At 45.5% G+C, this 26,829-nt stretch overlaps 1 long non-coding RNA gene across 1 annotated transcript; it reads right to left on the bottom strand.

The window, feature by feature from the left end:
• Positions 1-734: 734 nt before the first annotated feature.
• Positions 735-26,817, bottom strand: LOC124077710 (uncharacterized). The gene is made up of 3 exons (XR_006846706.2): positions 26,695-26,817; positions 25,864-25,953; positions 735-25,501 (listed from the first exon to the last, which is right to left on the bottom strand). It is a non-coding gene; the product is annotated as an uncharacterized LOC124077710 (long non-coding RNA).
• Between the last annotated feature and the right edge of the window lie 12 nt (positions 26,818-26,829).

Genomic DNA, 26,829 nt, shown 5'->3' with positions numbered 1-26,829 from the left:
CTCAAGTCCTTACCCTCTGCTGCCTGCACACCCAACTCAAGTTATATAGGCATCACTGCCTCAGGACCTTTGCACTTACTGTTTCACTGCCTGGAATAGTCTTTCCCCAGATTTCCCTCTCTTCATTAAGTTCTAGGCTCAAATGTCCCCTTGGCGGGGTCTTCTCTGACCACCCCATTTAAAGTAAGCCTCTCATACAACTTGTCTCACTCTCTACCCTGTCACCACCCCTTCATTTATCTTCAGAGTACTGATCACTCAGCTAACACACAAATGGAAGTGTGGGTTTGTAGGACTGCAAGCTCCACTGTGCAAGAAATTTGCCTGCTGAACACTCTCTTCCCAGTGTTTAGGACAATTCCTAGACCAGTACAGATCCTTAATCAATGTTTGTTGAATGAATGAATGAATGAACAAAAGAATTCTTGGTTGACCAAGGTACAACAATGAGATCTTGATTCCGTCCTGTTTTATATTTTTTCTTGGTTCTTTTTTACCTTTTATTTAAAATTTGTTCTAATTAGTTATACACAACAGCAGAAAATACCTTTGGATTCATTGTACACAATTGCAGCAGCATAACTTTTCATTTCTCTGGTTGTACACAATGTAGTGTTGCACCATATATTCAATCATACATGTACCTAGGGTAATGATGTCCATCTCATCCCACCATCTTTCCTGCCCCATGTCCCCTCCCCTCCCTCCCCTTTGCCAATTCAAAATTCCTCCATTCTTTCCATGCCCTCCCCCCATTATGGGTCAGCATCCATTTATCAGAGAGAACATTTGGCCTTTGTTTTTTTCCAGATTAGCTTACTTCACTTAGCATTATATTCTCCAGCTCCATCCATTTACCTGCAAATGCCATAATTTTATTCTCTTTTAAAGCTGAGTAATGTTCCATTGTGTACATGTACCACAGTTTCTTTATCCATCATCTGTTGAAGGGCATCTAGGTTGGCTCCACAGTTTAGCTATTGTGAATTGTGCTGCAGTAAACATTGATGTGGCTGTGTCCCTGTAGTATGCTGTTTTTAAGTCCTTTGGGTATAGACGGAGGAGTGGGATAGCTGGGTCAAATGGTGGCTCCATTCCAAGTTTTCTAAGGAATCACATGTAAAAGCATTGAAAGAAATGTCAAAGAAAGCTATTGACTCATCTTCATTCTTCTGTCTCATCAGTAAGAAAGGGTGGGAAATGTGACAGTTCACATTTCACAGGTAAGGAAGCTTCAAGGGGGGATGTTTGTTGAGAGGAAAAATGACTCACACTGGCTTGTCCAAGGTCAAAGATGTCAAGAACCAAACGACACCTGGAATCCAGGTTTCCAGATGCTCTATCCTATGTGCTTTCCATGGAGTTACCTCTGATTTCCACATTCTGTCCTGCTAGGCAATCTATTAATATTGTTAATCATACTAATGTACCAAAAATGAAAAAATATACAATCGTCGTGAGAGATGCTGATGGGCATCATCTGACAAATTCCATATCTATTTGAGGATTTTAAAATAGCCTCTTTTGGGTATGAAGACCAACCTAATCTTATACTCTCCATGAAGGCACCAAAAAAAAAAAGACATAAAAAGGATATTAAAATGCTAAACAGAAAATATAAATACTAATCTAAAAGCAACAGCCAGTAACAGAGTTATGAGGAAATTCCAGAGGAATTCCCATTACAGATAGGAATATGGCTATTTATTAGCATCCTTCTGGAACCATACATCATCAATAACCAATTTAAAAACATAATTAAATTTCACTCACAATAACAAGAAGAAATATCAACATCCTAGGAATAAACTTAGTGGAAGAAATACACAAAGCCTATGTGAAGAAGCCATTTGTCTGTGGGCAGAATCAGACTTAATTGTATATTATGTTCCTGGTTAGTATCAAGAACTGTGAAAGGTCTGAGATTTCTTACCCCAGCACCAGGAGCAAAGCAGATGCTTGAAATTCTTAATTCCATTTAATCCTCCTAATTAATAACTCTCTGCCAAGAGGTTATAAGTAGTATTATTCTCTTTTAATGGAAGAGGCACAGATTAGAACATTTGCTAAAATCTGCACAGCAAGAAAACTGATGATTCTGACCTCTGAGCCTGCCGTCTTCCCACCGGCTCACCCAACGTGACTTTCTATGTGTCCACTTGGCCAGGATGAGTTCAGTTCCCAGATTTCTATGTCTTCTAGGTTCTGGTTAGGATGGGCCATTAGTAGGTTCTGGGAGATTTGGTGGGTGGAAGGGAAAAAGCTGTGATCTTGTGACATCAAGATTCAGATATGGAGTTGACAGCGTAACAGAGACTGCTTAGCCTGCCCTGCATGGTTTAAACCAACCCCTACAAAGGCTCTCTTTAAAAATGTCTATATATCTGTGTAGGAATACATACACATGTGCTGTGTCTAGTGTATCTACGTGTGCATATATATTTAAATGTCTACATGTATGTCTATATCTGCAAGTGTATCTGTGTGTATGTGCACATCTATGTCTGCAGGCATGTCTGTTCCTGCAGGTTCTGTTGCGTATCTGTCTAGGTCTCCTTGTATGAGGTGACTGTGTACACTTCTCTGTTTACATCTATGCATACATATGCTTTCCCTACTCATTCTGCTTCTCTGGTTGAACCCTGCCTGACACAAGCACACTCCTTGCCAGAAGTCCTGCAGAGGACAGGTAGTCATGGAGAGGGAGTCTCTAGAGATGCCGGAGCTGGGACTCCAGTTGAAGGCTGGGGTGGTGGAAAGCAGTAGCAACTCAAGTCTACCACTCTGCCCCTCTAGGCTCCCAGATTAAAATAAACAAGAATTACTCAGTCTCTTCTAGATGCACAGCCCTGCAGACATGAGAGCTAAAGATGGTGGCCGGTGCTGGGTCACCACTCCACTGTGTTCTAATGTCTCCCATGCAGGGACAGGGTGGCCTCTGTCAGCACCTCTAGCTGCTGGGCAGAGAGACGGCCTAGCCAGCCCCACAATGACATGAAACCAATCTCTATAAAGATTCTCCCTAAAAAGTGGTATCCCTGTGTGTGAGTGTGACCAAGCATGTCTGAGTCTGGTGTGTCTGTGCCTGTGTCCAGCTATGCTTCTTTGGTAGCCCCGAGAGGATGCTTCTGGAAACCCAGAGAGGTGGCTCCAGGGTCCTGGCCCCTCTCACCTTCTGGAATGGAAATTCCTGCCTTGGGAGGCCACATACAGGCCATATCAAGGGGACATTGGAGCTGAATGAGTACCCAGGCAGCCCTAACCAGACCTCCAAATTCCCAGGGCAGACCCAAGTACCTCCAAAGCCTGCAATTCTGAATTACTACCCTCCAAAGACCCCATCTGAAGAGAAATAAAAAGGAGGGAGAGGAGGCAATGGAGGTAGTTACCTAGAATATGCTGGGCCAACTAGACAGGGTCAGGACCAGAGTTCTGCAATCACACAAGTTCCAGGTCAAATTTCAGGTCTGCTAGATACTAAGCCAAGGGGCCTTGGGCATGTTCCTGTGCCTCTCTGGTCCCTAAACTCTTCACCTTTAAAATGTGTATAATAATTGGTAACAGTGATGCACGCCTATAATCTCAGGTACTTGAGAGTTTGAAGCAGGAAGATCCCAAGTTCAAGGCCAGCCTCAGCAACTTAGTGAGACTGTGCCTCAAAATAAAACACGAAAAGGGGCTGGGGATGTAGCTCAGTGGTAAAGCAGTCCTGGTTCAATCTCCAGCATTGAAAAAGGAAAAAAAAAAGTGTCATAGCTGCATTACAACACATGGTTGTGGAGAGGGTTGACATTTTTAAATTCTTTTAAAAATAAGGTATAATGTTAGTTATTTTTGTTAAGATTAAAACTCTTCAGAATAATTTTGTCATTGCTCCTAGTGGTGAGTCAGTAGGTACTAAGAACGGAGGACAGAGTATATGACAGAGTTATATAGTAGTTATAAAGATAACTACCAGAACTAAAAGCAGACTGTAAACCTTTCAAATTATCTGACGGAACACGTGCACAAAATCAAGTCCATAAAACGGACTATATCATAAGTAACATATTTTTTTTTAAAGTTGAAAAACAGGGAACCAAATGAGAACACTAAAACCCATCATAATTCTTAGAGGAGAAGATTCTTGGATGTGCCTAATATATTTCAAGCTTAAGCAAATTTTTTTCTGTTCCATGCAAACTTGATCCAGTTGTGCAGCTATATACGGAGGGTCAGGCTGAACTTGGGGGTTCAGATGTGAATCACAGGTTTGTGCTGTGAGCTGAGCTGCATCTATCTCCCTACCTTCCCCCAAATCTCTATGCTGAACTCCTAACCCCAAGTACCTTAGAATATAACTACATTGAAGAAAGGGTCTTTGTAAAGGTAAGGAAGTAAAAAACAACGGGGTCCTGATATGACCTCTGTCTTCATAAAAAGTTAGTGCACAGACTCATACAGAGGGAAGATCAGACATGGAAAGAAACCCAAGGAGAGAGTCTCAGAAGAGCCCAGCCATGTCACCATCTTGAAATCAGACTTCTAGCCTCCAGAACCGTGAGAAAATAAATTCTGTCATTCACAAACTCCACCCCCACCTCCCATCTCTCATGCTCTGTTCTGGAAACCAGTTCTGGCAAATGCACAGAGTATGTCTTGCCAGGTGAGGAGAGCGCCACCGTGCTGAGCTGGTGAGGGTGCAGGAAAAAATGCACAGGGAGGGGTCCTAGGTAGGCCCACCCATGTCCCTCTCTAGCCCAGAACTTCCTGTTGGCAGGAAGGACTGAGAAGGGTAGGGCCCTGCAGGCAGTGGGTTCCACACTCTAGCAGTGTGGAGAAAGGGGTTTGGGGGCTCAGAGTGGTGGGACAACAGAGGGACTCTGGTGAGATGTGATCACAGAAGACTCGTGGCTCCAAGGATTCCAGGGGACAGCGGAGACTGCTGACTGGTTCCACTTCGGTCCAAAGCTGAGGACCTCTGTAGCAGGGTCCATCTCTACCCCTCGTACTTCCTATAACACAGCTGGAAGTGCGCTCTGACCATGGCTCACTCCTGAAGCACAGGTGTCCTATGTGCAATGTCAGGTCAGAGATGTCACCTTAAAGTGAAAGAGAATGATTCTGATTGGGGCGCACCCCAGATGCACGTCCGGGACCTTGGATTCTGCACAGAGCTGTGAGATCAATCTCTTCAGAGCCCCAAGTGAGTGGTCCATCTCTTCAGATCCCCAGTATCCTGTATAACAAGATCTGGCAAATTACTATAGGTTGAGTGTCCTTCATCCACAATTCTTGGGACCAGAAGTGGTATATTTCATATTATTTCACACAGTTTAAAAAAAAACAAACTTTGGGGATAGGACCCAAGTCCCAACATGAAACTCATTTACGTTTCACATATGCCCTACATCCACTGCCTAAAGATAATTTTATACAATATTTCAAACATTTTTGGCATGAAACTTTATGGTGTGGAATTTTCCACTTTTGGCATCATGTCAATCCTCGAAACATTTTGAATTTTGGAACACTTTGGATTTCAGGCTTTTTGATTAGACATACTCAACCTTTTTTTTTTTTTTTTTTTTTTTTTGGTACCAAGGATTGAACTCAGCGGCACTCAACCACTGAGCCACATCCCTAGCCCTATTTTGTATTTTATTTAGAGGCAAGGTCTCACTGAGTTGCCTAGTGCCTCATAGTTGCTAAGGTTGGCTTTGAACTTGCGATTCTCCGGTCTCAGCCTCCCATGCTGGGCATGTTCAATCTTTTAATCTTTTTCTTATAGTTCATGAGAATTGGGTGGCAGATATGCCACTGGCCATATCCACGACTTCTGCCTGCCTCTGAACAGAATCTTCTAGAAACCAAATCTATAATTAAACACGAGCAGGGTGATTGGATGAGAAAAGAAAGTACAGCCCATGACAGAAACTACTTAGTTCCAAAGACCCTGGATATTTTCCAAAGATACACAGACAGTTCCCCTAAAGGGAATTCTCAACTTGGCTGGACTATTCCATCAAGATGGTATCAGAAGGGCTGGTGGCTCCAGGCAGAGACCAACAGAAAATCCACAGTCCCCTATTTGCAGAGAGCCTGGCTCAGATCAAGGCTGCAAATGCTCTGGGGTCTAGGGATGACTGCCAGGGGCCTAAGACAGGTACTGGGAAAGAACAGAGCCAGAGGTAAATGCTCCAATGCACATCCAAGGGAGGAGAGCAAACTGGCTCTGTATATCAAGATGCATTGGGGAGGCGGAGGCTGTGGCTCAGTGGTAAAGCACTTGCCTCGCATATGTGAGGCACTGGGTTTGATCCTCTGCACCACATTAAAAAAAAATTCTGTCCATCTACAACTACAAAAAAAAAATTTTTTTTTTAAATAAACGTATTGCATCCATCTACAACTAAAACATTGAGGATAAACAGCACCCAGGGCCCCTAGGACTACGTTCTGAGTTCTCACCAGTGCAGAAGGCCAGTCTGTGCACTGACCTTGGCATGGGGAGCAGGAATACTGCTATCAGGCTCATCACTCCTGCCAGGAATACCACCCTGCCCACTGCTGAACAGTGTGTCTGGACCAGGAGCGGGCAATAGGCTTTAGTGGTCAGGATGGGCAATCAAAAAGCCAATACCTTGCCAGGGAATGGCAGGGGATGATGTACTAGTGACTTCTAAGACCCCCAGAATCAGAGATGCCCTCTGGCTCCCAAAGGGTTAACCCTGGAGCTCAGAGTCCCCAGGATCCTACAGGGAGCAATTCAGAGTGTGAGACCGCAGCCCTCTGAGCCAGCAGGACCTTGTCAAAGATCAGTGCCCACCCGGAGTGACCTCAGAAAAATGACCCAGCATTTAAAGGATAAATTCAGAAACAGCATCTTCATACACAAAAGGACAAAGGAAGCATCTGGTGCCCCTCAAACTCAGGAGGACCCACTCATTAAATCTGCCTACCTAGACCCCCTACAAAACTCCAAGGCACCCTACAGTTCCCAGGAACTGAGGTGGGTAAATCCAGAACACAGGACATCTGTGATCAAAACCAGGATTCAGTTGAAAGTATGACAGGTTGTGAGGGGTGTGGCTCAGGGCAGAGCACGTGCTGAGCACACGCAAGGCCCTGGTTTCAATCCATAGCATCACACACAGATGAAAGTATGCATAAGAAATGAACTGTTTTCACCCTTCGTAGCCCAACATGCCTACCAAATCCACCTCCCAAGAGCAACCCTAGACAAGATACCCTGAGGGGAGTCCTGGGGAACAGGTCCTGGCATGTCTTTCAAAGAATGATTGAGATACCGATTTCCAGGATGATTCAAATATGAATTTTCAGCCAGGTGTGGTGGTACAACCTGTAATCCCAGTGGCTCGGGAGGCTGAGGCAGGAGGATTTGAATTCAAAGTCAGCCTCAGTAATGCAGTGAGGCAATCAGTAACTCAGAGAGACCCGATCTCTAAATAAAATATAAAAAAGGGCTGGGGATGTGGCTCAGTGGTTAAATGTCCCTGGGTTCAATCCTGAATACCAAAAAAAAAAAAAAAAAAAAAATAGAAATATTGATTTTCATGTTTGTCTTCCTTCTTTTTCTTTCTTTCTTTCTTTCCTTCTTTCTTTCTATTATTTACTGGGGATTAAACCAAGTGGTGCTTTACCACTAAACTATAATCCCAGCCCTTATTTTTTATTTTCAGATAAGGCCTCGCTAAGTTGTTGAGGCTGACCTCAAACTTGGGGTCCTCTCTCCTCAGCCTCCCAAGTCACTAGCATTACAGACCTGTAGCCCTGTGCTCAGCTCTCCTGTCTTTCTTAAAGGCAAAAATTCTCTCAAAAAGACAGGCAGTGAATTCTCTTAAATCTCTCCACTTCAAGTGTGGACCACAGACCCGCATCCCCTGGGAGTTTGTTGGAAATGAAGATTCTTAGGCCCAACTCCAGACCCACTGACTCAGACCCTCTGCAGGGGAGGCCCAGCAATGTGCACTCAAAACACCCTCCAACAAAATGATGCTCCCTCAGCTTTGAAGGACCTCGCTGGGAATGGACCACCTCAGTATGAGATGGGCTAAGACTTCTCCAAGGGTTAATAGCTGAAAGGGCTCTTGTTTTCCTGTAGTTAGACAATAAAAATTCCTTCCTTTAGGACCTTCTGTTTCAGAAATTGTGCTCCTTCGGGTCTACTACAGTGGGGCTTACCTATTAAGTCAAGTTTTATGGTAAGCAAGAAGGAAGCCAAAGTCTTCAAATGCTTAGCTACCCTGCTGTTTTTTAATGTGTTCACAACAAAATATCCATATCCATACCAACCCAATTAGCTTTAAAACATGACTTTGCTCATCATATTGGCCCTCTGCACCAGGCTTATAGTTCATGCATCCACAGACAGGTGTCAACACACTCCCAAGCAGGGCCCCAGCAGTGGGGTTAGGGTTAGGAAGGAGGTGGAGGGTGGCCCATGTGTGTCCATGTGGTTTAATCACATCCCAGCGGAGTATAAATACACCACTGTTTCAGTGAAACTTGCAGAAGCCCTCAGACAACCTCAATTAAGCTGATTTCTAAAACACTCAGACAAAAAAAGGGAAAACATACCCCAAAGTTTCTGTAAATGATTTTCGATCCCACAGCTGAGCCCATCCACCAGTTTGGAATTTATTTGCTATTTAAGGGAATAGGAACATCCCAATATTTCCTCTTAGAATTCCAAAGAAAGACTTCTCTATCAGCCAGGGGAGGCGGGGCGGGGAGGGGAGGTGCTAAGAAACCTCACAGGCATAAACATAGAAAAGGAACTTGTAAAAATACACTGGATAGCTGAGTTTGCACACGTGTGTTGCAAACAGCCACTCCCTGTCATGTCCAAGATCCAAGCATGATGTTTACTGAGGGTTCCCAGAGTCAAGTTCAATCTCTCTTACTAATGTGATTCTTAAAAGAAAAGAAAATCAGCATAACTTTATCTAGATTTTAAAATGACCGTGAACACCGAAAAATGCTCATCATCAAAGGAGTTCAGAAGGGTGTGGTGGTGTGTTGTCCCAGCTCCTCAGGAGGCTGAGGCAGAAAGATGGCTTGAGTCTGAGAGTTTGAGACCATTCTGAGCAACTTAGTGGAACACCCCCAAACTCCCCCTGCAAAAAAAGAGTACAGAACTCCAAGTTTAGAAGGTCTAAATGCTGAGATTCTCCTTCACTCTCCACCACTTTTAATCTAGCAACAAATCACAAAGTCTGAGTCTCCAATGTACTCAGATGAGATGAGGATAACTGCTCATGAGGATTGATCACATATCACATGTAAGACCACTGAAAAAGTCATAAAGCACATTCAAACTTTATTACTGACTACTACAGACTTTTTTTTTTTTTTTAATGAAGAGCTTGGGAAAGAAGGAGTTGAAATCACCCAGGTTTTGTATTTTTAACTTCTTGGTTGTGTTTTGGGGTGGGAGGTTATTTTTGTGGGGTGAGGGGATGTTTGTTGGTTTTGGCTGACTTAGACCCCTCACCTACATTCCTCAGAAAACCTGTTACTGCTCGTAAGGAATCCTCTTACATCCCTCAGGTATACTGGAAGATGAAAACGGTTGGGAAAATATGTCAGTCAGCTTTTTGTTGCTGTGACAAAATACCTGAGATAATCAACTTATACGGAGGAAAGGTTTATTTTAGCTCATGGTTTCTACAGGTTTTAATCCACAGTCGTTGTGCAGGACAGGAGCACTTGAGAGAGCAAAGCTGATTACCTTATGGTAACCAGGAAACAAAGAGAGACAGACAGGAGTCCCAATAGTGCCTTCAACTTCAATGAGCTAAATTCTTTCCTGTAGGTCCCAGCTCTTCAAAGTTCCACGACCTTCCAATAGCAACAAAGGTTGGTGATCAAGCCTTTAGCATACAGGTCTTTGAGGGACATAAAGATCCAAATCAGAACAGAAACCCTGGTCTATTTGAACCAACAAGCCATCTTCTTGTTCTAGAAAGTTGTAGCATGTCCTATTAGATGTTAAACAGAAGATCTATTGTCAAGAGTATAACAGCCCATCTCACAAAATTTGAGGATATTGTGACCAAAGAACATAAAAACCCGGTTAACTTTTCGCAACAATACATAAATTTCATTAGCAGTTGAAGAAGCAGGAACCATTTGGCGGTTCCTCAAAAAGCTAAACAGAGTTACCACATAACCCAGCAATTCCACTCCTACGCCTAATACCGAAAAGAACTAAAAGCACATGTCCACACAAAAACTTGCACACTGGTTTTTATAGAAGCATTATTCGTAAGAGTCAGAAGTATAAACAATCCAATGTCCACCAACTGATGGATAAATGAAATACATCCATACAACGGAATATTATATAACCATAAAAAGGAATGGAGTACTTATTCTTGCTACAACATGGATGACCCTTGAGAGCATTATGCTAAATTCAAGAATTCAAACACAAAAAAACCACATACGGTATGGTTCCATTTATATGAAATGCCTAGAACAGGCAAATCCACAGAGTCAGAAATAGAGAGGATTAGGGGAAGGGTGAATGGGGAGTGACTGCTAATGGAAAATGGGTTTCTTTTGGAGGAAATGGAAATGTTCCAATGTTAGTGAACACGCTAGACCATCATTATCCTATAAACCACTGAGGTGCATATGTTAAAAGGGTGAATTTTTGCTGAGTGCAGAGGTGCCTACCGACAATCCCATCTATTCAGGAGGCTGAGGCAGGAGGATCTCAAGTTTGAGGCTAACCCGGAATGCAGGTTACTCTGCTTCTCCCCGCAACTTTAGCCTAGTCTTGGTGACAGCCACCACTGCCCAGCACACGATTACACAGACAGGGCCCCTAAGAGGAGAAGGGAAAGCCTGCTGTTCACAAACCAGCAGCAAACCCAAAGTCCTCTGCTTACAAAAGGCTGGGGAAGAGGCTGCAGCCCGGGAAAGCAAGACCTGCGAACCCTGCAGCGAACAAGGGACATGATGTTTTTTCAGAGATCCATTTCTGTCAATGGTCCCGAAAACATTTTCTCTGCCCTACCACCTCGCCTTTCCGTCTGAAAGTAAATCCGATGGAACATGGGGGAACTCGGGGTCACACTTCCTCTGGCAGCTGTGGGTCAAGTCTCTATAAAAATCTGCTAATGACTCTGAGCTCTCCAGCAGGCTGCCATTCATGGGAGAAGAAGTGATACAACTGGAGATGATGAGAAGATAAGGCTTCAAGCCGCGTGCTCAGAAAGTTCACTGCGCTAGCCAGTTTGGGGTCAAGTTTTCCTCAGGAGCATTTCCTTGCTCCTGACATTGGGAAGTGCTGGAGGTGTGAGAATTCTGTTAACAGCAGACACTTTGGAACAAGTTTGGCCCCCAGGCATGGACACTCACTCGGTCCTCCTGCCAGTCAACTGGACTTGTCCCCTTAGTTTCTTCCCCTTAAACTTTAAAAGCAATCCTTCCTCACACAAGAGAGGAAACACTAATGGGCAATAAGCATATTTAAAGGTGCTTGGTACCAGGAGTCATGAGAATACAAAAATTAAAACCACAGTATGACATCAGAGAGCAGTCAAGCAGTCAATCAATAATCAGGGCTGTGGTTGCTTCTGGTGGGGTGGGGGCGGGGACAACTGAGGGACTTGTGGGAACTTCTCATGATATTCAATGCGCTACATCTTGACAGCGTTTGGGCGGCATAGGGGTATGCATTTGTCAAAATTCAGCAAAAGACCCTTAAAATACATGCATTTGACTGCACATAAATGACATGGGTTGAGCATCTCTAATAGGAAAATCCAAAATGTTCCAATGCCTGAAACTTTCTGAGGGCCAACGATGCCACAAATGGAAAATTCTACTGCATGACACTTTGATTCATGCACGAACTTATTTAAAATATCATCCCTTATGTGGGAGACTGAGGCAAGAAGATGTGAATTCCAGACCAATCTGGACAAGTTAGCAAGACCCTATCTCAAAATAAAAATCAAAATAGGGCCAGGGATGAAGCTCATTGGTAGAGCGCTTGCCTAGCATGTGCAAGGCCCTGGGTTCACTCTCTAGCCCTGCAAAAAGTTTTTAAAACTACACTGGCACAGTGGTGCATGCCTGTAATCCCAGCAATTTGGGAGGCTGAGGCAGGTGGATCATGCATTCAAAGTCAGCCTCAGCAAAAGCGAGGCGCTAAGCAATTCAGTGAGACCCTGTCTCTAAATAAAATAAAAAATAGGGCTGGGGATGTGGCTCAGTGGTCGAGTGCCCCTGAGTTCAATCCTTGTTACCACCCCCCCCCAATTTTTTTTTAATATATAATATCATCTAACATTACCTACAGACTATGTCTATGAGGTGTATATGGAACATAACTGAATGTTATGTTTAGACTTGGGCTCCATCCCTAAGATATGTCATACATGTATTTGCAAAAAAAAAAATAAAATTACAAAATCCAGAAAAATGTGAAATCCAAAAACACTTCTAGTCCCATGCATTTCAGATAAGAGATACTGAACCTGCATTATCAAAGGAGAAAAAATAACTACACATATTGCCCATTAGTTAACGCTCTATATGCTGAAGTGTTTGGGGTGAAGGTTACTACTGCTCTCAGCTTAGTTTGAATTGCTTTTAAAAAATAAGATGGCTGGCTAGAGACAGGTACATGATAAAGCAAGAATAATAAAAGGTTCACCGCAGGGTCTAGATGGTGGGTATATAAATGTACTATAAAACATCCCTTTCTGTAGTTTTCCATTTTTTCACACTAAAATGCTGAAAATTTTAATTAAAAAGGTAAAGATAAAAAAAAAAAGCTGCACACATACACACAACTTGTGAGACCACGACACACTCACCCAAATGACTCCAATGAATAAAGACCAACGACACCTCACCCAGACAAGGAACGACAGAACTCAGTTGATGATGGGAGTGGAACACTGCCTGGTAGAATTTTCCAGAGCTGAACACATGATATACCTACCCTGACTCCGCATCCCAGGCCTTGGTGTAAATCACTCAGGACAGACAAGAGATCCTGTCCACCAAAAAAAATACGTACCAGAGTGTCCAAAGTAGCACTGTCCATAATGGTGTGAATCCACCCAAGAGCAGGAAAAATAATTGGGGCAGACTCAATCATATGGGGACAGGTTACCTGTAGATCAATGAGAGTGAAGTATTGCCACACACAATAGGAGCAGTGAGCGAATCTCTGATTCCCCCCATTGCTACCACCAAAAAAACCAGTTAAATCAAAAACCTCCTCTGTGCTCTGTTTGCATAAAATTTAAAAAATGAGCAAAATTAATATGTGGGAGAAAAGTCAAGATTGTGGGCATCTTTGAGGTGGGAACTGGCTGGAAGAGGCTTCAGGGTGTGGATGCTCATGACATGAGGGAAGTTTGTGGAAATGTCCCCAAGTCCATATTTATGACGTGAGCACTTTTCTATTATGCAGGTTGTACTGCAATTTAAACGTTAGGTAAAAATGGTTTTGTATCTTCCAGAGATGTGCAGAGATCTGGAGTTTGGAGGGAAATCTAATTTTTTTCTTTGATTTTTATACCTTTTCTGACAGCCCATTTGAAACACAGATATTGAGTCAATCTGCGGATTGTATAGAATTGAAAGTGACTTCAGAGACCACCTGACTTAAGTCCCTTACTTTAAGGATGTTCAGAGCTGGGACTTCGAAAGGTTAAGAGATTTGCCCAAGTTACCCGCTATCGGGGCGAGGGCATCCTAGGTCCTATGAATCTCAATCCTCATCTGACACTCTGCAATCTCACTGTGACAACAAGGGCTCCTCACGGCCACCTGCTGAGTCACATCACAGGTTCACAGCAAGGAGCTTCCCTCTATCACATGGAAAGTTTGTGATATAATTGTTTTAGATGGGGCACAGTAGGTTGTAAGCCACAGAACTCTAAACCAAATTGTTTCAGACACACAAAAAATGAAGAGTTGGCATTATCTATTGGCTCATGAATCTTGGAAGTCCGAGGTTCAAGAGTGCATGGTCTTCAGGTATTAATGGATCCAGGTGATCCAATGATATTACCTTAGCTGTTTTATTCTTCTTTCTCCTTCTCTCTCTCTCTCTCTCTCTTTTCCCTAGTTTCATTCTCTGGTGCTCCCCCGACACTAGCAAACATAGACATGGCGCTCCAAGTTTATAATCTTTCCAGCTTTAACAGCTCAGAGGAGAAAAAGCACCTCTTCCCCAAATTGCACAGCAAAAAAAGTCCTGGGAATGGGATATAGGAGGAGCTCACTGAAAGAGCTTGGGTCACATGTCCGCTCCTGGTACACTGTGGCAATGGTATTCAAGTCAAGCGTGGGTCCAACCAAACCCAAACCATTCAATTAAACCCAACCATTCATTTTCTGTGAATCCACTGCTTCTTTGGTTTCCCAAAGAGAAACTGAGGTTTTATTACTAGTATAGGGAGAACAAGAGACAACAGATACTGTCATGAGACGGTAGGTGTCCTCTTGTCCTCTAATTTGGGCATTAGAATAGAATTCTACTGTGTCAAATGGGGGGAAAAAAAGTTCACAGTCTTTGAACTTGAACTTCCTGCAGGCTCACGTTCCCACACATTTCAGCTGACGGCTCCACAGTTAATCTCCCAGATCTCAGTTGTTCCACTCTGTCATTAAGTATTACATTGAATCAAACATGCCCTCCATCCTAGCCAAAAACTCCCAATGACAGATGACAAAGCCAAACACAAATGTCAATTTTCCAATCAGCCTTGTAAAAGCTCCTTCCTAGCATTACGGCAGAACCGCACTGGGCGCCCCCTCGGGAGGCAGGTATCTCCAAGGATCATGCTGGGTCCCTCAGGTGAGGCACTGAGGCCACTGACTTGGCTTGGGACCATCCCGCTTTGGCAGCCGGGCTGAGGAAGCAGGAGATGCCCAGTGTTAGAAACACAAAGCTCAGCTCAGGGGGCGGAAATCAAGCTGACTCCTCGCTCTCTCTAGGAGGGTGCTGCATATTTTATGAATGGTGTGAACTGCCCCTGGCTATCATTTCCAAATTTATTTAAAGAATTTAGCTCATCCTTCAGTTTTCTAGGGTCTCTCTCCCACTCAGCCCCGATAAATGGTTTTGTAATTTTTTTTTTCCAGTACTGGGAATTGATTCCAGGACCTCCTCACCTGTGTTCTGCAAGCACTCTACCACTGAGCGACATCCCAAGCCCTGGTATTTTTAAATAAAAAGGGGGAAAAAATCAAGGAATTGTAAAGAATCCAGTTTGCTTGGTGAATCTTTTTTTTTTTTTTAAAGTTCATCTTTTCAATTCATTTTCCATTGTCAAGTTGCTTTTCCAGAGTTGATTAAAAAAAAAAAATCCCTGATTAATCCATTCTTCTTTGAATCTATATTTGTTTAAAGCATAAATCAGTTGCCTGCTAAAAATGTTTTAGAATGCTGAGCAAAACAAGCTCATCACAAAAGAGCAAAAGAGCAAATATTATAGGATTCCTTGGACAGGGGATGGCTGGAGCAGTTTATCACCGAGACCAAGGGTACACAGTCAGGGGCTGGGACATGGACAACTGGGACTTACTCTTCAGTGGGTAGAGCTTTTTCCATTTTGCAAGATGAAAAAATGTTCTTAACATGGATGGTGGTAATGGTTGCGCAACGGCTTAAGGTACTTAATGAAACTGAACTGTGCATTTAGAAATGGTAAGATGGCAAATTTTCTGTTCTGGGTGTTTAAAACAATAATATATAATAATAATTCTATGGTTTAAAATAATAATAAATGGGCAAAGACAAATTTTTCCAAGAGAAACATAAATTAGAATAAGGTTTAAAGAAAATAAAAACATCTAGGTATAAAAAATGCTTCAGAAAAAGGAGCTGGAGTTGTAGCTCAGTGATAAAGTGCTTGCAAGGCACTGGGTTCGATTGTCAGCACCACCTATAAGTAAATACAAGAAAGGTCCATCAACAACTAAAAAAAAAATTTTTTAAATGCTTTGGAAAGGAATATAAAGTTGAAAGAAACAAAAATATCTTACACGTTTTTATTATTACCTGTGCTCTATTATCTGTATCAAGAGCCTCAGTCTCACCTGGTATATTAGTTAGCTCTTTCTCACTGTGATCAAAATATTGGACAGGATAATTGAAGAGGAGGAAAAGTTTTAGCTATGGTTCCAGAGGTTTAGTCCAAGGTTGGGCAAGTCCAATGCTCTGGGCCCAGGTGAGGCAGAACATCATGGCAGAAGGGTGTGGTGAAGAAGCCCTGCTTCATTCATGGAAGGAGAGAGCAAGGAGAGACAAAGGGGTCCCAGGGAAGATGCACCCTTCCAGGGCATGATACCAGTGATCTACCGCTCCAGCCGCACCCCACCTGCCTACAGTTAACACCCAGTCAGTCCACTGGGACTAGCACAGACTGATGAGGTTGCAACTCTCACGATTCAGTTGTTTGACCTCAGAACATTCCTGAACTAACACAAGGAACTTCCAAAGGACACCGCCTATCCAAACTATAACGCTTGGGTCCTTCCGCCTCAGCTCAGGGACAGGGCTGTGCTCTGAATGCCAGCAAGCCCCTGACTCCCAGACACCCCTCCTCCCCACAAGCCACTGCCTTTGCCCACGTGGGTGAGCAACACTGAAGTTGAGGTTTGCATGGAGTCACACAGACCTGGGACACCACTTTCTGCTGGCTGACCTTAGGGCCATGACTCCTAATGTCAAATGCGCAAATTCAAGCCCCGCCCGCAGGATGTGGATTAAAGTAGAGAATACAGATCAGGGCACTCATGTAGCACAGGTAAAGGGGCTCGCTTTGGGCATGACTGTTGCCATTAACAACGGCCTGAGCTGCTGGGATGCTTTCTCAGCTGCTCCCCTGTGGATGCTCACTGCAGTCACCTGGAGGGCTTCACTGGTGTGACCTCATTGGCCTGGGCATGGCCTGGGCATCCCTATGCCCTTGCAATTCCCAACATGCAGCCAAGACTAGAAAGATGGCCTCTATTGTTGTTTTTCTTGGGGAAAAAATAATAACTGCCTAAGAAAGACTTAAACTCATTTTGCCCTAGAGATGCACTACTGATTCATCTTGCTGCTACTAAAACAGAAAAGGAGCCAAGTATGTGCTGAGCCAGCTGTCCCCATCCCCCTGGGAGCCAGCAGAGCCTTGGTCCCTGCCCACTGACGAATTCCTGTAGTATCACTTGGTACCCTAATCCATCTCCACCTTCTCTTCTCTCCTCAGCAATGTTTTTTAATGCATTCGTTCTACAGATTGACCGGCAGGTAGGCAAGCACTATCCAAAGGTTGAAAACGACAGGATTTTTGCCACCGGTGTCTTTGCAAGGTCAGACCTTCCTTTTCTCTCTGGACACAGAAATGTGCCCCCAAAGCAAATGCATGCAAAGGATCTGTTACTCATATCTTTTTTTTTTTGGAATATTTATTTTTTAGGTTTAAGTGGACACAATATCTTTATTTTACATTTATGTGGTGCTGAGGATGGAACCCAGTGCCTCATGCATGCTAGGCAAGCGCTTTGCCACTGAGCCACAAACTCAGCCCCTGTTACTCACATCTTCATACAGCACTTAACCCTTCTGCACACACCCCCAAATCCAGATCCCTTACTTTAGCTCCCACGGGGGGTGATAGGCTGAGCCTCCTCTGGGGGAACAGCCAAAGGCCCTCAGATCTGGGAACTGGACATTCGGGCGGGCTGGTTCAGTTGGCGCAGGTTGCACCACTCACATGGCCTTGCTCTGACCTGAGACACCCCACCAGTACTCAGGAAGGTGATTCTGTCTTTGGCCAGCCTCAGAGACCTTAGAGCAAACAGCACCCTGGGCTACCAGCAATTTCCATGAGTGGGATCCTATGGTTGCTCTTTCATGTCACCCACAGGGAGAACTCAAATTTTACAAACACAGCCAGGAGCAGGGGTGCACACCTGTAATCCCAGCAGTTTGGGAGGCTGAGGCAGGAGGATCACAAGTTCGAAGCCAGCTTTGGCTATTAAACAAAAAGGGCTGGGGCTGTATATCAGTGATAGAGTGCCCCTGAGTGCCCTCTCAATCCTTAGTACCACACACACAAAAAAAATTATAAATAAGAGACAGAGTTTATAGAAACTAAATTAAAGAAATACCTCATCTCTGTCTCTAATTCCCTCCCTTTTACTTTTGAAGAAAGTGTTTACCGATGCTTCTCTTTTATAGTGCATTATGTTTTTCTGATTATGACATTCAGACATGGAATTTGAAGGACACTGGGGAGGAGGACTAACCAGAGAAATCCCCCAAAAGGAATCACATAGTCCCACGAACCCTGACCCAGTAAGAGCTTCCAGGAGCATTTCATGAATCTTCTTCCAGAATCTCTCTTATATGCTCACATGTACGCACACGCGCGCGCGCACACACACACACACACACACACACACACACACTTCTTCCCCATCCAGCTGGAATTTTATTGTTCATAGTATTTTGAAGTCTTTAGTAATATATTATGAACTTTTTGTTTTTATGGCACAAGGGTTCAAACCCATAGCCTCATATATGCTAGGCAAGCCCTCTATCACTAAGCTATAACCCCAGCCCTGAACTAAGGGGTTTTTTTGGTTCTGTTTTTATTTTAAGAAAATTTTTGCCTATCTTGCTTAGTCAGAGAAAATACAAGATAATAAAAACCATTTCAGGCACTGTAATGGTTGAGAAATAAGGAACTCTAAACTGCATGGAAATGATTGGCATATCGATAAAGCCAGAACCCAGTCTGTGAGCCAGGCCCTGGGACCACCCCCAGGCACATCCAGCCACAGATCTGAGGGATCCCCTAAAGTCCCTCTCTCGCTTGCCATCTCACGTTCTCGGGGATGAAGACTCTGATCCAGATCTCATTTTGCCACTACCTGCACTGTGTGGCCTTATACAAGTGACTTTCAGCTCATTAAAATTCCGTTTTCTTAAAGCTAGAGTAGCCTGTGGAAAAAAACGTCAATTTCCTGTGGCTGTCAGAGAGACAAAGGGGACAATGTGCTGGGGCAGGTGGTTCCAGAGCCTTACACCAGATGGGCATGCAGCCTATCCAGAGGACCCTTGGCCCTACAACCAGGATGTCCTCTGCTACCCTCGAGAGCCATCAAACATGGGCACTGCACAAAAAAAACACTACGGTATTTTTAATAGCAAAGAGAAGAAGGAAAAAATTAGAAATACTCTAAATATCTATCAGTGATGGAAACATAAAATATACTGAAGGGCCAGGAGGGGAGCTCCGAGGTATGCTCAGTATATGCAAGGTCCCGGGTTTCATCCCCAGAACCCCCCAAAAATAAGCTACGCTGCATCCATACTATAGGACACCCCACTGCCTTAGTAAGGAATCACTAATGTATACGCGCTAATAGGAACACATCTTCAAGATATATTACTGAGTCGGGGAAACAAAGAAGAAAAAAAAATTTATCGTTATTTATTGAACCGAAGAGCCAAGTCCACAAATCATCAGGGTATATTTCCCCAAGAGACAGGGAAGGCAGTTAAAAGGGAGTTTAGAATAATTTTGGATTTCTCAACCTATTTTTCTCATTATCGCCTTCTCTGAGGAGCCTTGTGAGATATTTCTTTCCTAATCGCTCCCCCTCTATCATGAAAGTTTAATACCACAGACGTGCAATATATCTGTTCAGATACTGTGGCCCATTGGAGAGCTATAAAGCACTCTAAGACCTAAGGTGTTTTTTTGCCAGCCAAGAACCAATTCCCTCCCCGTTTCGGGGTGAGGAGGCATGATCTAAGTCATATATTACTTGTGTGATTAAAAATTAATAATTAAGAGAAATGCAATGCACATCGACATTCGGTGCCTGTGAACCCTAGGGACGCTCTCTCCTTCCCTAAAACTAGTCGTGGGCTGAGCCAGCCAGGGAGCCTTGGGTAGGATTAAGGGAAATGCACACAGAGACATCAGTCATGCTAGCTGAGGTCCATGGTGCGCACCTGTCATTCCAGCAACTCGGGAGGCTGAAGCAGGAGGATCGTGAGTTTGAGGCCCAGCCTTAGCAACTTAGAAAGACCCTCAACAATTTAGCAAGACCCTGTCTCAAGATAAAAATAAAAAGGAGTGAGGGATGGAGCTCAGTGGTAGAGAGCTTGCCCAGCATTGTGTAGGGCCTGGATTCCCTTCCCAGCACCAGACACACACACACACACACACACACACACACACGATGCTGATGACATCAAGAAATTGCATTATCCTGTGCCTGTGATCTGGTCTCAGATGTTCTTTGGGATGTGCTTGCATCTTCCCTTCCTTGAGAGCTACTGGTGGAGTTGGTGTCCTGGTGAGACCGTCTGCTCTCCTGATTTTTTCCTGCTCTCTTTCCTTTGCAGTTGGTTGGTTCTTTCCTCCTCCCTCCCCATCCACACTGTTGCCTGGGGGTGCTTCCAGGCTCCGTCCTCTGGGCCTCTTCTCTAACCACCCCCGTCTCTGGGTGATCTCATCCAATATGGTGGATTGAAGACCACCCACACCAGAGCGACTTCAGTTTCTCTCTCGGGCTCGAGAATCATCTTTCCAAATGGTTTATCTTAACGATCACACTCCTTTGGCACACAGAGAGCCTCTCAATCTGAACCTGTCCCAAAGAAGCGTGAGCTTCTCCCCAAACGCGTTGTTTCCGGTCCTCACCTTCTTGTAGATGACCAGCTCCTTCCTTGCAGTTGCTGGGACCAGCACCCTTGGACCTTCTTTAAGTTCTCTTTCAAACCTGACCCATCCAGATCCCACTGGTCCCATCTTCAAGATGTATTCAACATCCAAGTGTGTCCCCTAGTCAACAGCTGGTACCCCCATCCCACACATTTACTCCCTCATATCTCCCAGGGCCTTATTCAAATGTCCTCTCCTAATGAGACTTTCTCTGTCCATCCCACTTAAACTCACCCACTTTCTAAGTCACCATGCACTTTGCTTGAGTTTTCCTGGCTTGTTGCCTCCCATGGAACACTGGGAAGGCAACGGCAGGGATGTCTGTGGTCTTCTTCACTATTCTCTCGAGCTCCCCATAATATACCCTGCACATAGTAATAGCTCAGTGAACACTGATTTCACGAATGAACCCCTTATCATGTCAATGCAAAGAAAAACATAGGTTCCTCTTAGCCTTATATGTTATGCCTAGCTGCTCTGTCACCTTGGGGGAGGTCTCTGAGCTTCTGAGACCTTCCAGTCACAGATCCATGACAACTCAAAGGCCACTGAGCCCTCTCTAGGGCTGGGCTGGCAAGTGCCCCTGATGGTCAACTGTTTGCAAAACTCAGCAATCTGCCGATGGCCCTGCTTCTGTCTCTTCACCTGAGTCACAAGGAAGCCAGGATCTATCAGAGGTCCACTCATGGAAAACCCTAAAACTTCCTTCATCTCTTAAACCAGAATCTTTTCCTCTTCCAGTTTGGAAAAAACCCAGAGGTGTTCAAAGCGAACATCTTGACCCAATTTCCTCCGGGCACGCTCTCCCCGGGATTCCTCCCTCCAGCACACCAGCTCCCCTGCCAGATCACGGAGGAGCCAGACTTCTCAGGAACCTGGTCCAATGCAGAACTCCAACAGCGAGCCCGGAACCCAACCCCAGGCTGCACCATCCTGCACATCTGGCTCCGTGCCTGTCACCCAGAGTCAGCCACAACAGTTCCTCACAGCAGATCCTCCGGGAGCAAATGAGGAACGCACCAATTGAGCAGGAAACCGGCTTTCCTTGAAGCGTCTCCAAAGTCTGTCAAGAAAAGAGGAATCTATAGTGCTTGAGTAATGGGAAACAAAGGCCACCTGCAGCTTTCACAGAACTTTTTCCAGACTTGAGAATTCTAAGAGGTTAAGGGGGGAGGTGGGGGGAGTCTCCAAAATGAACCAAGTCCAACTACATAAGGATTCATTTCCCATCTCCTTAAATAAGCACTGCCACATGGTTCTTATCTGCTGTAAAAAAAACAAACAAACAAACAAACAAAAAAACTAGACAGCCCCTGCAAGGGAGGGGGAAGCCACTGAGAACATTGGTTCCAAGCAGTGCTGGAACCTCTCTCTAGCCGGCTGTGCGTCCTGAGCTGGTAATTTAACCTCTCTGAGCCTTAAGTTTCTTCATCTGAGATATGAAATCCACCTTGCGGGCTGTTGAGAAGATTAAATGAGAATCCTATGACCAAGCCCTCTGTCATCATTACTGGATGAAATAAATGAAGTTGCTGTCACCACATACAGTCAAAGCGACTTGTGAACTCAGAAATCCAGGGGGGGCACCCTGAGCAAGCGTGTATGGAGAAATAAAAGTGGCTTGTCATCTTTGCCTTCAAGAGGCTTCACCTTGGGCTGGGGAAGCAGCAGGCACAGGGCTGCAGAAGACAGAACATTCACAAACCAATGTCCAAGAAAAGCACACACCTCTCCATCGGGAGCTCGCCCCTGCGTGTCCCTGTGGGTTTGATTCTGATATCTAAGTATCCATCATTCTGGTGACCTCCTGGGCCACAAAAGGCCTCAATGCTGTCTGTAAACTAAGACCCTAAATCAAACTGGATGGGAAGGCACCATCAGGGCCCTCCTGCACCCTCTTCGGGTCCAGCCACTGCTGGCTTCACCCTGTCACCCACCACCTAGTGTGGCTGACCACTGTCCTCTGCAGCTCATCCTGCCCTTTCGGAGGATGCATCCCATGACACATGTCACCAGGTTCACCTCCAGCCTGGCATTAGCCCAGAATGTTCCACCATGTCCCCAGGCCCGCTGAAGAAAGAGGAAAGGGCAGTTCAAACGCAGTGACTGGCAACAGCAGAGAAGAGGAAGCGGGGAACCAGAAAGGGAGGGGAATCAAAGGGAAAAGGAGGAACAAAAACAGCTCTCCTCTGACATCGGACTTTCCCCGCTTACGTAGGAAGGACTGGACCTCGCACGCTGGGTTGGGCGCCTCGCAGGACCATCTGCAGGGCTGTCAGGAAGGCGCATGCGCACTAGGAAACGCGCGCCAACCGGGCTGCCTGAAATCTCACGGCTGGAGCTGCATGAGGCCGTCTGGCCGCCTTCTCAACTCTCCAGAGCTCCTTCCAGTGACAGCAAGGCAGGCCTTCAACACAAGACAGATGAGGGATAAAAAGAGCATGCAAAGCCGGGTGCCTGGCGCTCGCCTGTAACCCCCAGAGGCTCAGGAGGCTGAGGCAGGAGGATCGGGAGTTCATAGCCAGCCTCAGCAACTTAGTGAGGCCCTAAGCAACTCAGGGAGACTCTGTCTCTAGATAAAATATATATTTTTTAAAGGGCTGGTGGTGTGGCTTGGTGGTTACACACTCCTGGGTTCAATCCCTGGTACAAAAATAAAAACCCAAAAAACTAAGAGCAGTGCACAGTGATACTCAAAGGAGCCAGAACACAGTCACAACCCCAGAATCCAATGGACAGATAACCCAGCGAGGCAGATCCGTGACAATGGGACATCACTCGACCCAACCGTAACAAGAATCAAAGTCCTGATGCCTACTTCTATGTGAGGAACCTTGGAGACATCATATTAAAAGGAAGCCAGATACAAAAGACCAAGATGGTGGGTGACTCCGTTTCTATGGGGAGGCCAGAATAGGCAGATCCACAGAGACAGGAAACAGATCAGTGGCTGCCAATGGCCGAGAAGCAGGCAGAGAGGAGAGTGGGGAGTGACTGCTTCACCGGCTTGGGGTTTATTTGGGGGATGAGGAGAATCTTCTGGAACTGAGTAGTGGTCACGGTGGCAGAGCAGTGAGGATATAACAAATGTCCCTGAATTGTATGCTTTAAAAATGGTGCATGGTATGGTGTGAACGGTGTGTGACTTTCACCTCAATTTTTTTTTTAAAGAGAGAGTGAGAGAGGAAGAGAGAGAGAGAGAGAGAATTTTTAATATTTATTTTTTAGTTTTCAGCAGACACAACATCTTTGTTTGTATGTGGTGCTGAGGGTCAAACCCGGGCTGCACGCATGCCAGGCGAGCGCGCTACCACTTGAGCCACATCCCCAGCCCTCACCTCAATTTTTTAAAAAAAATACGTGTAGATGGGGGGGGGTAGAGAAAATTGGTCCTGGAGGGGGCAGAGAAATTGTGGGGTGGTCACCAATGATTCCCAGGCAAGTCATGAGTTTCCTAAAACCAGGGACCCCGGGGGCGCTTTGAGGTATAAAAGGAGACCCTCTCTCCTCTCAGTGAGAAGGTAACAGCATGACAGCTTCACCCTCATCAGGGGCTATAAAGAAGAACCAGCATCCACAGCCTAAAAAGAAAAATGGGGCAATGGGTACAGAGGCAGCTGGAAGGAGGACCGGCCACCCTCACAGGAGCACTGAGAAAGGCTCAGCATCCACCCACCTGTCCTTGATATGGACTTCGCCACTCATTCCCCAAATACCACTAAGTGCCCAGCTCTAGGTCAGCACTGCCATAGGTGTGAGGGGACGCTGCAGCCATCTGATCCCTGGCCTCATTAAGTGAACCCTTTGGGGACCACAGCGTTCCCACATATTGCCTGGTACGATTTGGTTTTAATAGAATGCGTGGCGCAGTTCACCAAGTGCAAACAAAAACTAATAATGCCACTCTTCCTCTCTGGTTTTTAACACATGTTGATCACATTCAGTGCCTGGAGGGGGATGAGGGAGGTACACGGGACACAGTCAATGGTAAGTCAGTTCTGAGCAGAGACCTGATGTGCAAAACCAGCTGTTTCAATTAAAAAGTCTGCAGGTAAGCCCAGAGTGAGGAATGGTGCAGGCCCTTGTTGCAGACAGAATTCACCCAAAAGGTGTGTTCCCAGTGCCTTTAAGGGACTTCACCTGGGCTGCATGCTGGGGACCCTGTGATGGATATGTGGACATGGCTCTGCCTTCAGGGAGCTTGTGGTCCAAACAGGGAGAAAAATGACAAGGTGAAGACCCGGAATATTAAAAAAAAAAAAATTAAATTAAATTAAAAAAAAAAAAGACCCAGAATATGAGGCCTGTGAGCTAGGAATGGGTGTTAGGAAAAAAAAATTAGGGGTCAACAGAGTAGCCTTGTTTTGTTGCACTTTTTCCAAGTTTTCATCCCAAGCAGAACCACGTACATTAAGTCACCATCCCAAATCCCGATGAAGGGCGGAAATTAGCTAAGGCAGCATCCACCAACTGGGCGGCTCTCATAAGAGAAATGCATTTCTCACAGTTCAGGAAGTCATAAGTCCAAGAACAAGGTGTACTGAGGGCTGATTTCTACTGACACCTCTGATTGGCTTACAGGGGGCTCTCTTCTTCCTGTATCTGTCTTCTTTCTCAGAGTCCTAACTTCTCCTTTTAAGGATGCCAGTCACCCTGGATCAAGAGCTACCCCAATGCTGGGTGCGCGGTGGCACATACCTGTAATCCCAGCAGCTCGGGAGGCTGAGGCAGGAGGATCGCGAGTTCAAAGCCAGCCTCAGCAATGGCAAGGCTCTAAGCAACTCAGTGAGACCCTGTGTATAAATAAAATACAAAATAGGGCTGGGGATATGGTTCAGTGGTTGAAGGTCCCTGAGTTCAGTCTTTGGTACCAAAAAAAAAAAGAGCCATCCTAATACCTGCATTTTAACTCACCTCTCTAAGGGGCCACATCTTCAAAGCACAGTCATGTGTCGGGGTCCTGGGGATTAAGACTTCCACATAAAAATTGGAGGGGACACAGCTCAGTCCCTCACAGGCCCTGAGTGCTCCCAAGGGCTTGGATGCCTCTCACGCCCCTCACTGTGCTGGCTCTGATCACCCACGCCACTCCCCATGGACCACGTGCCTTTTCCCTGAGTCTGGTTGACTCTGACTCATTCTCAGTTGAACCCACCTGGAGCCTTGGAGGGGCTCAACGTAAGGTTGCAGGCAAGGGAGGTGGGAGCTCATTTGAACCAAGCACTTCGACAGCTTTCCCGATCGCCTAGGCAGAGGACAGGGAGGTCTCAGGAAGAGGCCTCAAAAGCAACCAGAGGGATGGGAGGTTAAGCCAAGGTCACCTAAAAGCAGGGTCAGTGGGGGCCATGAGCCCCAGACTCCCTCCACCCCCTGCACAGCCTCTCTTAATGGCACTTGTGCTCACTGTCATCTGGCCCATGAACTTCAAATCAAGTTCACGTCCCCTGCCACCTTAAAGCTCCTTCAGGTCATCCTGAGGGGCAGATCTTCAATCCATTTTGCAAAATCAATGGACCAATGACTATATGTGTGGAGGGGCCAGAGCGTCCTTTAGTTGAACCCAGAGTCCCGGGTACAGTCCCTGCAGCCCCCCACTGAGGAGCAGAGGTGAGGAGTGAGGACTTCCCCCGACATCTCCTGCTCAACTGTCACCCGCACTCCTGGGTCTCCTGGCCTGTGATCAAAGGTCCTCCTCCTCCAGGACCCAGTGGCCTTTCCTTGATGTCCAGTACTCTGAGCTGACCCAGATACTCCCCTTCCAATCTCAGCCTTCCACGACCCTGAGCTTCCACTCACCCCAAGGCCATTCACACCTTTGCAGAGCAAGCCTGATTCAGCCATGAGCCAAAATCAGACGAGGTGTGCCCCATTCTTAAAGGCAAGCTCCCCTCTATCCTTCTTCATTCGCCCGGCCAGTCCATCCACCCAGCCGGCCACCAAATACTTCTTGATCCAGGTGTCCTGGATGCCAGGCACCATAACCCACCTGAGCAGTTACAAAGGTTTACGAAGCACTTTCCTGGCCCAAGGAGCTCGGAGTGTAGTGAGTGGGTCCAATGGTCAAGTAAATGTCACTGCAGTCCAGTGTGGTAGCTGTATTCACCGTGGGAGGCCCTAGGGA

Source organism: Marmota monax, unplaced genomic scaffold (assembly GCF_021218885.2).
Source record: "Marmota monax isolate L192 unplaced genomic scaffold, Marmota_monax_Labrador192_F-V1.1 WCK01_AAM20220418_F8-fsc00243, whole genome shotgun sequence".
NCBI lineage: Eukaryota > Metazoa > Chordata > Mammalia > Rodentia > Sciuridae > Marmota > Marmota monax.
The sequence above is the reverse complement of the archived record's forward strand: the minus strand, read 5'-3'. Positions and strand labels throughout refer to the sequence as shown.